Here is a 17177-nt window from a genome sequence, read left to right as displayed (position 1 = left end):
CGTTGCTGAACCTGTTTGTCCCTGACTTGTCGTCTTCGTAGGGACCCTGGTAATCACTTCAGGCTTCTCTCCCCAACCTCGAGAACTACTTTTGTGACTTTGGACTTAGTCTGCATAATCCTGTGCTACAAACTGTTTTTGGTGAACTGTGCTGCATTCGGGTCCTACACACACCTGTCACATGTGGTTGCACTCACACAGTTGTTACCAAAAATTAAAAGGGGACTTTCATGTCATTGAGCTTCAAGTCAGAGTGTCTGAAATCAGCAGATGGAAACATGACACATTGAGCAGGGTCAGTAGTTGAAAAATACAACACTGACATTACCAAAGAGGCTTTTTCTACATTATTAAATTTGCAACTAACAACCTAATTCTCATGGTAATTAATTGAATGGTATTGTGACAAGAAGTATTACATTAACTTTAACTTGTTTTGTAACTACTGTACCAGTAGTCTGGTGGGAAAATCTGCGGTTTGCACTCTTGATCTTTTAATCACTTTTCTGCTCGTCTCTGGGCATAGAATAGCTTCTATGTAAAATGCTTGAATTGCTTTCAATTTTAAGACAGCGACTCTTTAAAGCTCCATATTTTTACTTTTCCTGTGTTTTATTTGAAGTATTTGAGTATTTTTAGTATTTGAATATGAAGATTGATTTGCTGACTGTTTTCTGAGTGATCCAATAAAAATATAGTAGATTTCAGGTGAACACTCAGAGAAACCAAATCCTGCAAGGTTGGATGGTAGATCAATGTGGGCGGGGCCTGAGGCTTGAGAATGATGACTGTTTTGTTGTGACATCACAAAGTTACAGGAAGCTCAAGTCCTCTTCGGTCAGAGACCTGAATATATTTAAATTTAGGTCATGTTATATCATAATACAAATATTGCACAGTCAACTGGAGACCAGACAGGAGAATTTTTAGGGCCAAATATGATTTAAATGTTGTTTCAGAGATGTGTTGCTAATGAACCATTAACAAGATGAAGTAATATTTTATAAGAAAGTGGTCAAGTTTAAGTTTTTACAGCACATCAGCATAAAAATTTGCCATCAGTTCCTTAGTTAAAAAATATATCAGCATCAGTTTAGGTGTGTGTGTGTACATTGTATGTGACCTCTCCTGGTTTATGCCTCTTTGTCTCTAGCTATCCATCTCCATCTTCGTCTTTAAATAAGCCTCCCTGTTTGCCTCCATCTTTTATTCATACAACAGACCTTGCAGTCCTCCAGCTGGCCTGCTGCCATAAACCCCCAGCAGCAGAGATGCACTTATAAAAAGACAGAGTTGAACAGGAAAAGTTGGAGAGCAAAAAGAAGGAGGGGAAAGGGCTGATGGACAAAGAGGGCAGGATACCTGAGGACTATGAGTGACAGAAACCTGAGACACTAGCTGACAAAGCATGAAATGATTAGAACAAAACTTCCTGACAGGCAGACCTGGTAACTCAGGAGGTTCCGGGCTGCCTTCCTTACATTTTGACAGAATCTCATTTCTTTTTTAGGACCTACTGTAATTTCAAAATAAAGCTCCTGCATTGAGACTGTATTGTTGGTTTGTTGTCTTCTGTTGTGGTCAGTGATGTTAGTGTTAGTTTGTTTTCGTGTTTTATTTGTGGGGAAAAGCTCATATTTGAATGTGTCGTAAGAATTTTCTTGAATTTTAATGCATGTAAGTCAACTTTGGGTCAGTGGTTAAAATTAGAGTTATGTTAAGGGTTAGGCAAAGTCTCCAGGAAATGAGTGCAAGTCTATGTAACTGTCATTCCCTCAGAGTGTTTGAGTTGGGTCAAGGCAATGTTTCCTTACCTTTTCCACTTCAAAATCTCAAAAATGTCAGTGGCCCAACATCTGACCCCGTAACATTACGGAGGCCAAATAATGCCGTCAGAGCACCTTTTTATTTTAATGGTAACGATCAATCTGTCTCTTTACTCTCTTTCCTTTTTAACTCTTGCTAACCACGGCCCGTATTCACAAAGCATTTTATCTTACCACTAAGATTACTCCTAAGACGCTAAAAGTTTTTAACTAAAAGTTTTCTCCTACGTCCTCTTCACAAAGCAGCTGAAACCAACTTTTAATAAGGAAAAGTGAAAACTCCTCAGCTAAGAGTGTTCTGCCGTTGCTATGGCTGATGACAATTTTTGCTTGCAGGAACTACAGCGAATGGTTGATGAAAGACGGTATGTGCCGGTGAAAACACATGATCAACATCCTGCAGTAATAATTAAAAATAAACACTGAGAAATAAACGAATACAAATGAAATAAAAACAGATTAGGAGCTGTTTACTACAGTTGTGTATTCTCCAAAATGATGATAAGGTTTGTATCGACCCAGGAGAATTTTACTATAAAACCTTACATTCAATTCTCTCAATGGAAAAATAAAAAAACAAACCTGTCCAAGACGACCTAACTAACAAATATATCAATAACTATATACAAAATAAGATTTCTACATACAAATGATGTAATAAACTTGCAATGCCAGATCCTGGAATTTGTCTCAGGGGCAGGGTTCTTTATAGCCCGTTCTGTGTGAGCCAGGCAGTGAAACATTGAAACAGCTGTTTATGGCGGCCATATATGTTTGTGTTTGCCACCAAACATCCCTGGCATCTAGGCAACCACCGTGGCTTGCTGTGGTCCTGGCTGCTTTACTGGTTTGAATGTTAGAGGAGTGGGCTCCACATCCTCATCTTCTCCAATCTGCCACTGCTGTTCTGAGAAAGGGGGGTGAGGAGAGCCAGCTCTTCCCTGTGGTCTTCCTCTCCCTCTTTTGTCTGTGGCTCTACCCCAAGCACCTCTGGCAGCATGAGCCTGTCCAGCAGTGGGTGGGGTGGTCGCAGCATCCCCAGCAGGTGTAGCAGTGGTGGCAGCGCTGGTTGCAGAAGCACTGGTTGCAGAAGCACTGGTTGCAGCAGAGGAGGAGCGACGTCTATTTCCTGGAGATGGCTCTGCATCAGGCTCCCAGTCTGAGCTGCTGTCCTTCTCTGGCCTACAAAACAAAATGTAATGCAGTTAGCAAAATATCCAGTTCAGTATTACCAAATTATGTGTGACATACAAACAACGGCTGAAAAAATGCATATACACAGGAGTTGTAGTGTAAGAATATCCCCAATAAATAACTCTGAAATGCCGATGGTTCAAGCAAAGACTTGGCTCACCACAGACAAGGGTCTGGACTACATCATTGCCTCGTCTGACGACAGTGAGGAAAACGACTCGGAGAGCTAGTTGCTGTTTACACAAAGCCTTGACATCATTTTAGACTGGTGAGTAAAACAACCCCTCTCGACCCTTCACAGTTCCCTGTGAAAGATTGTAGATCACAGTTCACTGTAATATAGTTCACTGTGAATGACTGAATATAACAGTTCACTGTGACCTGGACTATAGTGTACTGTAATTTCAGAACTGTAAATAGTAGCACATAATAAATGTACAGACAGCAAAAGTCAACTAAACACCACTGGATAAAAATCAAGTCAGGAAAAAAGAAGTCGTTTGACTCAAATGTTCTAAAATGGCGTCGAGAGCTCCTGCAAACAGTAACTCACTCTCCAGGTCATATTCGCTGTCCTCACTGTTCTCAGACGAGGTAACGATGTAGTCCAGAGCCTCTTCAGTGGTGAATGAGGTCTTTGCTTCAGCCTTCGACATTTCAACTCTATTCTGACACACAAAAATACTCCAATACAAACTTTCTTTCTCTTTCTTCTTGCTGTTGTCTCTTCTCTGCTCTCTGCTCTCTCCTCTCTCTCTCTCTCTCTGTACTTTGCGTAGCATGCATGAAACACTGACGTTGACGTCGATCTGCTTGGCAATAACATTGGCTAAAACAATGGCCAATCCCCCTTGCATGGTATCATTGGAAACGGGAAACACATGGCTACAAGCCTGAATGATTGAAAGATTGTCAGTGGCTAATCCAAGAAGTTGCGCTCGTTTGTATACACCCGACCCTCCCAGGATGAAAACTCAACAGAAAAATGTATGAAAAAAAATAAGCATACACAAAGCTGCTCAGATGTCTGAAATAGACTTCATATAGCACTATTCATAATTTGGAAAAAATTTTATGTAAAAACACTTTTGATGTTTTTAAAGAGCATTTCATTTTAAAACATATTAAAACTTTATTTAAATTGTAATGTTGACAGAAGAGGCAGAAGCAGGAGTTCACTTCTTGAACCACTTGGTTGATTCCTGCAACACAAAGGTACCGAATACTAAACTCAGCCAACTTGCACAGAAGCCTACTTCTCACTACACTTAAAAACCAAACTAGCGCATACAATGGACCAGCCCTCACCCCCTGAGCTCCACCAATCACCAGCACGCACTCTTGACTTTGCCATGCCATTCTGATAATTGGTAGCAAGACAGGACACAATAGTCTGGCTCCACTAAACAGAACTCTAACTGTACAGGGTTGCTACAATATTTTAATTTTTGCTTTATAATTACATCTTTTCACCCAAATTGTACGGTTGTGCAAATGATTTGTCGGCCCACTCGCAATACCTTCGCAGCAGGTTGGGAATCACTGGGTGAAGGCTCAGGTGTGGAGCTGTTCTCATTAGTAACAACAAGAAGTTCTAAGTTCTACAATAAAACCGTGAAAACAAGTCATTTTTCATTCACAGTTGGTCCGTGAGACGCAAAAGTTTTTGCAAACAATAAGACAAATATACAGTAGGCTAAGAAACAAAAGCTGGGATCAGACCTTCAAGGGGGCTCAACCCCCTGGTGAGAATGTGACATGCATACACTGCCTTGGAATTGTGTGAAATCACTCATTTCACAGTTTCATAGTCAATAGTTCCATGTTTGTGTTGACATTTCAGTGAGTGTGTTGATGTTTCTGAGATTGAAGAGAAGAGATTCACCTCAGTTCTCCAAATTCTCATTGCAGATCTGCATTAATATTAAAACCTGCCACTTCTGATCCCACATGACAGAATGGCATCACAATGACTGAAAACTTTAAATGGTTGAACACGTTTTCTCGGTGAACAGGAGAGACGGACAACAATGGGCTGGGAGGTCGGGAGGAAGTGTGTTTCAGGCTGACGTTTGTCTGGATTACAAGTCAGACCTGAATGATTGGATGTGATTGTGTTTAATTAAAAAGCTTTGCCTGCCTATTCAGGTTGGCTGTATTTTGGCTTGTTGTTCTATTGTTCATGCCAAATCTGAAAACCTCCCTCACAATGAAATACGCAGTGAGCTTTCATACATTTTTTAATAAACTTGCAGTCTGCACCTGCAGTGCAGTGCTGAAATGTATCCCCATTCATGGCTTTTTTTTTTTTTTTACATCCTGATTAGTTGATGTGTCTTGTTTTCAAAGTGAGACAATAGAATGAAAATAGATGAGCAGTGGAATATAAAACAACCCTTCTTAATTAACTTTTTGAGAAACCCTTTGCTCACCTGAGCTTCTCCCCTTACACAAGCAACATAGAGGTGTGGTCAGTACGCTTTACCAGGGGTGGACTGAAACAATAATTCAGGTCGGGAATTTGACTCAGGAAGCCAAGGCCACACTCATGCAAACCATCAGACTGCTAATTCTGTAGGCTAACCCTATTTGTTGATGTAACAGCTACCACATCTAACAGTGATTATGGATTGTACAATTTAAGTGCTACAACACTGATGAGTTGAGGCTGTATTCATCTTTTTTTTCTTTTGGCCTTTCATATTTTTTAAATTTAACCAAACCTGCATTTTTTTCTGAAATAACCATTCTAAATATTTGCTGTCCTCAATTGTCTAAACATGGGGGATATATGCCAAAAAAATGCAGAATGTAATCCAAGATGACTTTATCCTCTTGAGAACACCCTCACTGTTAACTGCTCACTCTCAAATTTCTAATTTTGAAAATTTTTGAGGTAGAAATGAAACAAGAATGAGCTGCCACTGTGGGCTGTTTGAGGACGAGCTGCAGGCTGCAGGTTGGGCACCACCAACTTTCTGTTGTCTTGCAGTTGTTGGATATAAATATTGGCTCCATTTGCAGTATGAAATTGGATTATTGCAACTATTGACTTCTTTTTTAAAACAGTTTGTTTGGATGTATTGTAAACACACATCAGTGCCAAATCAATTAGGAGTGAAATATTAAGGATTATACCTTTAACTTTTAGCTCTGTTTTTGGTCTCCACCACCATCTGAGAACAATATCTGGCTCTTCAGCTGCTAAATGCTCCACTGTGTTCACCAGCTGCTCTCTAACCGTGTCTGTCTGCTGTTTACTGCTGAGCAGGTAGTGGACAGAGGTTCAATCACAGCTTTTTGATGAAAACAGCTACTGCTGCTGGAAAAAGAGGTTTATTGGCAGAGCTGAACCAAAGAATAAAATCACTACAAAAACCAAAACCAGAAGCTTAAAGTGACTAAAGAGTCCCATAGAGCTCAAACTTTAAATGTTATTTGGCATCTTAAATACATCTTATATCCTGAACAGTCACTGCTCCTCCAGTGTGTTTATTAACCTGCTTTTATGCATTGCTTTGCACATTGACTCAATGAGCATCTTAACAAATAGAGATAATCCACCATGTCCTCCCACCTCAACAGTCACAGCTACAAATCTGTGCTCATCAATCCCCTCATTATCTCCTCTCTGCAACCCAGTCAAACACAAGCTAATTTAGGAAGCGCAGCCTCTTTTAAGTGGCCAATCAATAGCAGGCAAAAGTAAATCCAGACCAATAAACCCAGTCTGATGTGTCACTGTAGGGCAGTGGAGATAGCACAGGTTGGTTAACTGTAGCACAGCAGTCCACAGGCCAGCTAACATCTGTCATGAGACAAGGGCTCCTAATTCATTTAACACTTCATCCTTAGTGACGAAATTAAAGTCACAGTGATGGACTACAGGACAAAAGGCCTCTGAGGCAGGAAAGAGAAATTCATCCCCTCATGACACACATTATGCCCTCAGACCACAATCTACATGAAAAGGCATGAGACAGATGTTATAAGAAATGAAAAAAGGCACAGATGCAATAGGGGAAAAGAAACACATCAGGTTATTTTTCTCCTCCATCTTTTCCTTCCTATAAGCATCAGCTAGTTACAAGATAAGCCTGTTTTGACTGATCTATTTGCATGTGCATTCAGGTGAGTCGTTCACCTTTATCCAACTGATCCAATGGGAATCTAACCATTAATGTTAGTTTGCTTTTAAAAACTCTCCACAGTTAACCAGCCAACAAACTCTGTTCCAGAACAAGCAGAAACCTATTGTATTTGGTATGAGGTGTTTGACTTGTCTTATAGGACCTGTGTGAGCGAAGTGGCAAAGTCATGGCTGAAAAATGAAGCCAAAATAGAAGTGACAAAAACTACATCTGGCCACTTGAGGCTGGCAAGTCAATCCCCATAGACTCTAATGTTAAAATGCCAACATTTACACCAGAAATAAACATCTTTAAATTTTATTAAGGCTTAAAGTTATGTATAATTGAGGGTGCAGCCGCTTTGAGTGACAGGTGGGTGAGCGTATGTGTAGCGTGGTGCAGAGTGAAGCTGCCCTCCACTACACATTTAATTTGAAAGTCTTTTATTTTGTTCTGCAAAGAGCAAACATATGTATTTTATCATCACCGTTCACCACACACACACAGTAACTTCATACTCAAGTGTGTGTTCTCGTTCTCTGAATGTGTTCGATATTCGAACACAGAAAAATTATGAACAACTACACTAACGTCCAAACAATAAATCATGTCTGTTGTATTGCTATCCCAGACCATTTTCATCATGTACATTCAATATCAACTTGTTTCTCAAATACACAGTCAGCCAATCATGTCTACCAAGCATTGTCAAATTAATCAAATCAACCATGTATCTATTTTAAGTTATTTATTTATTTATTTATGAACTAGACACGAGCAGTCCGGGCTCTTTAGACCGGCTCCTAGTTCTACTCTCCATCCTCCCGCTCGCTCGAGGTAACTAAGCAACCAGTGCTTACTACTGGCTAGCCATTTTCAGTATATTACGTTCGCTGACCAAGTAACCTTCATAAACAGTCCCACATATAACGCAACCAGGACCATAAACTACGACACAACATATTCACTCATCAATTACACAATTCTAACTCTCCCTTCTTACCTGCAAAGAGCAAACATATGTATTTTATCATCACCGTTCGCCACACACACACACAGTAACTTCACACTCAAGTGTGTGTTCTCGTTCTCTGAACGTGTTCACGCGAGACTTCCCTTGTCCCTGAACACACAGTGTAGCGAATGCGCTAGTGCTGCTGGTTGGAGTTAGACACTGCATACTGCTAGATAACACTACATTTTTCAAACAATAAACCAACCTTTCCTTATCATAAAACACACCGACAATTTTCACCACACTCTGAACATGAGCTGTACTAAATGGAAATTATGTTAAACATGTAAATAATAATAATAATGTAGGTATATCAACCCACTGATGGCTCTGTGTGCCACATATGCTTGCCACAAACCAGCAGCCACCAAAGTCTTAGCTCCACACACACCCCACCTCTATGCCAATATTTGGATTAGGAGGAAGTAAGGCTGAGTCAGGCACTGCCAACATGGTGACAGCAGAGCAGCTCACTTTGAGCTTCAGAAGTGCTCCTCGGAAACCTGTGGGTGATCATGGCGGCTACAGTCTATGGTGTTGGCTCAGCATCCAATCACAACAGCGACAGGTGTTAGCATCCTGTCTTGAGTGGTTTAAATAAACAAGATGCAGACACAATAAACAGAGTGGAAGATTAACCGTTTAAGTAGACATTGCAACTGAAATGCACCACAAACTGCAAGTCATTGCATCGACCAGAGCTCGAACTGGAAAAAAAGTACTGGTACTCTGGCCCATTATAGTTGGTGTTGGTGGTGTTGGGACAGGTGTCATTGACACGGTTGTTTCATTGGGACAGTCACTGAGCCTTGATACCACCATCCCTGATCAACACAAAAAGTGCTTCAAACACACAAATGGGTAAAATGATTTGGAAAAGGGAAAATAACAGGGAATAAAATTTTAAAAATTAAAAATAATGGCTGGTGTTTTTTTATGTTGATTTATAGCAGCATAAATGTATCAGTCCTAAACCAATCAGACACTTAAATTCTCTGTGTGGTTTAAAACCTTTGCTTACTTAACAGCACAAGCCTTCAGCTACAGTCCAAGTTATCTCACTGTATAAACTTGAAGGAATTTGGGAATTTAGCCAATCCTTGCACGGAAGGTCAATTACCATTGAATCCCGGAGCAGAGTGGGAAGATTTGAATAATTAATGAAGGCATAAGCACTGTGCAGGATTGTAGAGGTCTGAGTTGGCAGCTCCTCTCCCAACGGGTTGGTCTGAGCAGGTGGTTAAACTCAGTCGCCTCCAAAATCTCCACATACAGTATCTCTGCACATGTCCAGGCCAGCCTTTCTGGGTGATATAACAACAAGTAAATCCATGGTTAGGAGTTCAATTCTTTGCATAGTGAATTAGTACAGCAAGCCACTAATTGTTCCAGGATTCAGGCTGACTTCCCCACCCATATTCTGATTGTGTCTGTACTCATGTTTCTGGAAGTGGTTTCTGATGACATGTCGACTAAATGGGTGATGTTAAAATAATCAATCACTGAAGTGAAGTCAGGAGAGTTATGGAGGAGGATCTGCACTATTGCTTTCCTTTGATTGCATCTGCAAATGGCTCCTTAATCAAACCACTGAATGGGTCAAATTGTATTACTGCTGATTAGATGGACCTGGCTCAGCCCTCTAAAAGACGACATGTCCTCGAACTCACTCGTCATTCACTTTCTCTGTTTCTCTGCCCTCATCTTTCTCTCTCCTGTCCTTTCATCTATCACAGGTTCTCTGCTGCGTTTCCTTTTTCATCTCTTTTGATTCCATTTCATTTCCTTTCTCCTCTTCCTCTCATTTGCTTTATCAGTCATCTATCGTGTTCTTTCTTTTGCAAAAATGCAAAAGGCCAGGTTGGATTCAGTGACATTGTGCTAATGTTCTACAATACTGATGAAATATACTGTAGGGTTCAGGGTTAGGAAAGTTGTGGAAATTGTGATTATGATGAACGAACTAAAGGTACAGTATGGTTCAGGTGTGGTAAATAAAAAGCTTAGGTAAGGTCATATAGATTGTGATGGCAAACTGGTCTATCGAGTGAAAGTCACATTCACTGGATGCCCATTTACCATCTCAACCTTGGTTCAAATGAACCCCTGAACTGACTCCCTGCACACATCTCCAACAATGTAACTGCACAGGCTGTGTCAGGAAATTGTAGTAATTTTCAGAAACAGACAATCTCTGCTTACGCCCACTTTACAGAGTGACTGGTCAGTTGTGTGGATGTCTGTCACTTTAAGTAAGTGCAATCAAGTGCAAAGCCATGAATGCCTCCAAAAGTGTCCCCACTTGTATGATTCATTCAACAAAAGGAATTTTGCTGCACGTTGGACGGACCTTTCAGAACGGCTATAAGCAGACTTGGTCCTACAACACTTTGTATAAACTAGTTCCTTTCATGCTTACCCTCAACATGAGGTGAACACAACTGCCTGTGTTGAAAATTAACGTTCTCATTGGACATTGATCTTGTGTAGTTATATTAACCATAGGTTGCATTCACGCTGTTTTGAGTGTCAGTCATTGTGTCCTGTTTGCACCTGTAGCCGATATTTCATTTACTACATCATAATCGTTTAATAGACAATTCTATCTAAAGATTTTTATAATTAGAGTGCTTAAAAACCGGAAGTGCACCCCCCTCAAACAGAGTGCCACGGTATAACTCCTTACAATGTGAACATGGTTCTGCATCCCTTTGGGCAAAAATCATATAAAAATGATATAATTGTTATTGTGTTGGTCTAACCCCCAACCCTCGGGAGGAGGACTTTGACCCAGCAGACAACTGTTTTGAACACTGGCGGTTGTTTTTTGGACATTATTGGTTTTGTGCAACAGGTGGAGTTGTTCTGGAAGGAGCCATTAGTTATGTATACCTTCAGCTGCATCATTGTCTTTCATATAAAGCACAGGTTTTCAAACTAGTGAGACATGCCTACCCGGGGAGTGTGGAGGGAAGCATGTGAGGCAAAGATATTGTGTGGGGTGAAAATGGCAGGTGTCAAAAGTTAGTTATTGTAGTTTTGGCTGCTGTATCTGACCCATGCATCAACAGTTTACTGCAGTTTGTGTCAATAATCATCAATCAAATCTGAGCAATCAGACATGATGCACATATTGTTAGATTCAGTATGAATTACACTTTCTGAAGACATCATTATCTCCAATCTCCTTCGCAAATAGTGTTTTCTGTACATTCATGGGCACACTGCACACAGCTCATTCAGCTTGTTTTTAATGGTGCTAATTTGCCAAAATGTGAACGAATGGACAAAAATACAAAAAAAAACCCCAAAAGTTCCAACTTTGAAAAACCCTGATAGAGTTTAGATGCAGTGTTTCCTTTGGTTTATGCAGCCCTAAACCCTAGGTCACCTTGTTTACAGGGATTTATTTTATCAGTGGAGTGTTTAATCAATTACTTCAGCTCACATGGCCACGAAAGGAATAAAAATGTCATTCATGCTGAGACCACAAAATCACCCCACACAGTATTAAGGTGTGTTTAATAGTAATAAGACTTTAGCAGAAGGGTGAAAAGAGGTAATTAGCCAGGTAAGAAAGTGAAAATTCATCCTTGCAAGGACACACAAGTAGCGGTGCTTTAGACCAGCTGGGGACATGGGCCCACTTAGGAAATTGTGTGGTGAAGAATTTGGTATAAGTCTTTGAGTGCTGGAGGTCAGAGCCAAAGCAATGCTTTGTTTGCTACACCAACGGGAGAAGGAACTGCATCCTTGGATAGCCTGCAGCAACATTTAATAATGGGCTGAAGTAAGTGGAAATATGTAGTCGCCCTGAAGAAAGCTGTTTTACTGTCAAGTATATGATCCATATTATTTAGCTTTTTTTTTCATATGATGAGATTTTATTTATCAAGCTGTTTCTTGAAGTGCAACATTTTCTTTCCTCCTCTTTCTGTCTCCTCTGCCTCTCTGTGTCTTGATCTTCACTACGAGGCAGCTCTGATGGTTTTTCATATTCTGCTACGCTGCAGTACGTTTCACAATCAAATGCCTGCACTGCTTCACTTGTGCGAACAGACCCATTCAGATTCCATGCATGTACACAGGACACACACACACACACACACACACACACACACACACACAAATGTGCTGCAAACTGATAGCAGATTCTCCTATTTGTCTCAGTGAGAATGAGTGAGACATGAGGGGAAGAGGTGGTTTGAGACACTGAAAAATAATGAGGGATAAAAGCGTAAAAGATACTGAGACAGAAAAAAAAGGCAGATTGAAAGTGATTCTGTGATGGAAATGCAAAGGTAGAGAGACAGAAAAAGGGGAAACATAGTCATAGTCATCTTACTAATGAGTTACTACCATTTTAACTGGTAAAATGAGGCTTATTGTAAAGTGAAACACATCACCATTTATTAATAAGTTACTATAAGGCTATAATTGATTCTGATTATCAGCAACATCTTGCATGGCCCTGAAGCATGTTACAGTGTTAAGTACTGTGGTTCTGATGAATTAGAGCTGGGAGCCACATACAGTTACTGTTGTACTCTGACTGACATGAACGCTCCTCTGTAAGGACTTAGTGCAGGCCATTTAAATACCTATGGTAGTGAAAGGAGTGCTGTGGAGACCTGGCATTGTATGGTCGATGTTCATCACCATGTGTAAATCCTCCTTCGGATGTTATTTGGGTTTCTCCAGGGGCAGAACAATGAAGTCCCAATCTTTAACGCGCCTACACAGTTTTGATTGGCTAGGTTGATTTTCCCGCCAGGAAAACAGGTGTCGGTGAGCGCAACACAGAAGCCACATGAATAACTGAACACACTGTAGATGTGGGCAGAGACGTAGATGGTGGAAAAGAGCCAGGATTTTATTTTCATTTTAGAGGGAAAAGCCCAGAATCACACCCACTGAGTTACAGAAGAAAGACATATCCCTGTTAATGCTCAAAGTGAAAGGTGAAAAATACTGAAAGGATTATTTTTACCACAGAATGACACAAAGAGAAGAGAAGAAAAGGAAATCCAGTCAGTGTTATCAAGGGAGGAGGAGAAGAAAGGACAAAGGGAAGAAAGAGAGGAGAAGGAAAGAGGGAAGACAGGATGAGGTGGAATAGGAAACAAAATGGATAAAAAAAAGAAAGTAAGGATAAAGGAAGGGATTCGGTGAAAGAATCAAATGAAAAGGTAGAAAGAATGACAGAAAGAAAGAATAGAGATAGAAAAAAGATTTGATAAACACTAATAAAATAGGAGTACAAGAGGGACTAAAAGAGAGCAAAGATTGACAGAAACCAAAATGGGGAAAATGACAGAGGTCCAAAGAAAAAAAAAACAGTAAAAGAAGAAGAAGAGGAGGAGAGTTGTGTGACAGAGAGGGAAGAGACAGAGAGAGGGTGACACAAGAAGATCAAAATAACCAAAGCCTGGTTACTGAATAGAGAGTAGAGCTGCTCACAGTGAGCGGCTGGGGAACTTTTACTTTAAAAGAGCAGCAGACAGCCCTTTAACCACTGCTTACTCCTGGGAAGCTTTTATTTTGAAAGAAGATCACAGAGGGCTTAGATAGGTAACTGCTTTGGGACTTTTAGTTTGAGACAAGATCAGAGCGCTCTCACTCAGAAAGCCTGTCACAGCGGTGCTGATGGATTAATCTCAGCTTTCTCTGCTAAACACATCTCTCAACAGGTTTCCTCTGACAGTGAGCAACACTGCAAATCAATACCAGACCTGAACACGAAGTAATAATAACAACTGTTTTCTTTTCCCACATTTTGCAATAAATGTTTGAAATCTTTCATTTCTGTGGTCTGGTTTGTACAGTGGCCCTGAGAGCAACTTAGCAAAACATCTTCATCAATCAAAAATCATCAATTTGCTGCAAAACAGGAACAAATACAGAAACGCGCTGCAAGTAGCACAGACGATAATGAAAGTGTTCGCAGGGGACACAAGAAAGTGATGAACCTTCCTGGGACTTGTTGTTCAGTGCTTTTAATTTCAAAAGTCACAAAGCATTGAAGTGTGTCCCAGCTGAATTCATCACTTCATTCTTTCCTCGTGAAACACTCTGTGCTATTTGCAGCGGATTTCTTTTAATTGTTTGTGTTGAGAGTAGGGATGCCGCCGATGCATATCATACATGATAGCGTATCATATAATACCCGCCTCACACCTTGTTCACTGCCACCAAAACGGCCGTGTGGAACTTTTACAAAGTGAGAGAGACTGATATAACGTACACCATCTGCAGTGCATGGCAAAAATGATCGGCTGTGGATCGGCTGATCTCACTCATAGATGATCTTTATCAGTATCAGCGTCAAGTATAACGTGATCACGTCATCCCTAGCTGCGAGTATTTGCAGCCGTTCTGTATTTGCTTGTGCTGTTGAGTATTTTCAGCATGTTTTTCTGTTTGGTTGTGCTGTGAGTATTTGTAGCACATTATTTGTCAAATTGATGGAGATTTTATTCTATTTGCATGTGTTTTTCTAAGTTGAGTTGTGTTGAGCTCTCAGAGCATCTATCCATCCTCCTAATGCAAACCAACAGCACGTCACCTGACTTCCTCCTTTGTCCCATCATAATAACGGCCAGTAGAGGTTGCCTAGCAAAAAACATAACTGGGTCATATTTTGTTGATCTGTTTAAAGTACTTCGTGACGTGGTTTTAGAAAAGTGCTCTAAAAGTAAAGATTATTATTGTAATCATATTAATAATTATCATAATAATAATAATGATGATAATAACTTATTATAAGCTGCTGCACAGACGACTTATGGGCTTGTTTTTTACAGTCTTGTGTCAAGAGTAGCTCCCAGCACAGCTTGAAGAAAAGTACAGTATTAAATGCTGTGATAGAATAAGCATTTTGTTTTTCTTTTGTGTGTGTGTTAATTCATTTTATTTCTCACCTGAGGAGCTCATCTCTCCAGCTGTGTCTTTTAATATTAGTAGTGTTATGGATACCATTATAGCTCAACACTAAATAGCCCACAATGAAGACACATCGACGCTCTATAGTAATGCTAACGTCACTGCTGCTAATGTTGATGAGGTATGGTGTTTACCAGGCACATTTTCAAATGAGCACTAAACATGACTTACAGCTTAGGCTAGAATTATGCTTCTGCAAATAAACACATAGATGTTTTATGGGGAACTTAGTTTGCAAAGGCTTGCAGAGAAGTCATGCACTCCTCCCTAGTCACAACAACACATCATCAAGAAAGCTGAGTGGCTGATGCGTCTCCTACCTCCACAGCTGCAGTGGACCTGTCTGTGGTGAACATCCTGAGCTTTCTGACCAGACACACTTTCTTTATTTTTTATTTGACTCTTTCCTTTGAGCAATGGACTTCATGGTGATCACAATGATCCAACCTCAAAAGATGTCAATAGACCTGACTACTTGAGCCCTGTGGTCAGGACTATTTGAGCTGTGTAATTGGACATCAAAATTCATTGAGTCACTAGAGGATTGAACCCACAACTTCAAAATATGAAAACAGTCTGCATGGTTTCCTCAGAGACGTATCAGCTGCATTTCTCTGTTTAGTTATGGGCCGTTTCACTCTCTTCTGAGAGTCTTCGTCTCTTTCCTTTGGGCCCTGCACTGCGTCTCTACGGTGGTGGTCCACTGTGGTGAGTGTGTATTGACTGGGAGGTCAAGATAGGTATGCAAGAACACACACATACACACACACACACACACACACACACACACACACACACACACACACACACACACACACACACACTGTGCTGTATTTCTGGGTCTCAACAGGAACTTGAATCAGACTCATCTAATGGGTCACTGCTGCCACCAACTGGTCAACAACAGAATATATTTCACAGAAATACTGATAATAATAACTTAGCGTAATGTATTGATAACATTATGGTGCCGGTACTGCTGCTCGTGCTGCCACTTTCAATCATCTTATTATAACTCACACTACCTCCTCTAGTGCTACTATCATAGAGTGTATGTCTCTTAGTGGATTTACTTACTTTGTTCGTTGCACTAATGAAAGCCAGATTTCAGATCCTTTTCCCTCATGAAGAAAACAGATGAGTTTATTTCACAGTGGTGTTTCACTACAGCTATTTGTGCAGTAATTGAGGGGGAATTGGTCTTTATTCCTGTATATGCAGAAGTTTTTTAAACCAGTTGAAAGTGTCTGATTTCTACTTAGGTGTGTGTAATAAATGTGTCCTTGTTGGTTAATTTCTTTATTTGTAAATAAAGTATTTTTCTAATATCTGTGTATATGTGCGTATGTCTCTCTCTCTCTTTCTCTCTCTTTATCTCTAGGTTCCAGTGTGTTTTTCTTTTGGTTCCTCCCTCTGCTGTCACGCTGCAGATCTTTTCTCCATCTGAAGCTTTGGTAAGTGACAGTTTTCAGTGTGTGAATGAATCCCAGCTGCTTTCTGCTCTCACCCTCAAATTTCGTGGGACTGTAAAATGCAGAGGTTGCACATGTTGGTGTGTGAAAAGCTGCAGTTTGTCTGGAGAAGAGCTCAGCTCTGTGCTAGCAGCTAGCCACCATGCTTATCAGCACAAACAGCAGAGGGAAGGCTGAAGGGGAGGAGGCCTGAGGAGTGGGTGGGAGGACTGAGGGACTGTCAATAAATTACTTGTCCAGATAAAACAGAATCTTTTTCATCTCACTAACTTATTAATGATATTTCAAACATCACAGTCCTGAAAGAATCTGCTTCTGGAGGAAGTATTCACAAAGTACCAGCACCACATGTACAAATACTTTATCAGCCAAAGTTGTGCTCTGAAAACTGAACTAAAAGTACGCAAGTATTATTATCCATGTTTTCATGGAAAGGTTTTTTCTGAAATGAAGTGTTCTGCGTTACAACAAGAGTCGTTCACTTCCACATCACACTTCCTGTTCTCTCCCATTGGGCAGGTCCTCACTTTCTTTGCTCTGTTTGCTTCGCTGTCTCGGCTGTTTATGTGATTTTCAGATACTTTAAACAAACGTGAGT

The 17177-nt window shown here is 40.4% G+C and overlaps 1 long non-coding RNA gene across 1 annotated transcript; it reads right to left on the bottom strand.

The window, feature by feature from the left end:
* Positions 1-2912: 2912 nt before the first annotated feature.
* On the bottom strand, positions 2913-16698 carry LOC111235421. Its single transcript, XR_002665680.1, has 3 exons — positions 16615-16698; positions 16185-16228; positions 2913-3008 (listed from the first exon to the last, which is right to left on the bottom strand). It is a non-coding gene; the product is annotated as an uncharacterized LOC111235421 (long non-coding RNA).
* Positions 16699-17177: the final 479 nt, after the last annotated feature.

The sequence above is a fragment of the Seriola dumerili genome, unplaced genomic scaffold, assembly GCF_002260705.1.
Source record: "Seriola dumerili isolate Sdu_G_001 unplaced genomic scaffold, Sdu_1.0 BDQW01000025.1, whole genome shotgun sequence".
In the NCBI taxonomy this organism is placed as follows: Eukaryota; Metazoa; Chordata; class Actinopteri; order Carangiformes; family Carangidae; genus Seriola; species Seriola dumerili.
The sequence above is the reverse complement of the archived record's forward strand: the minus strand, read 5'-3'. Positions and strand labels throughout refer to the sequence as shown.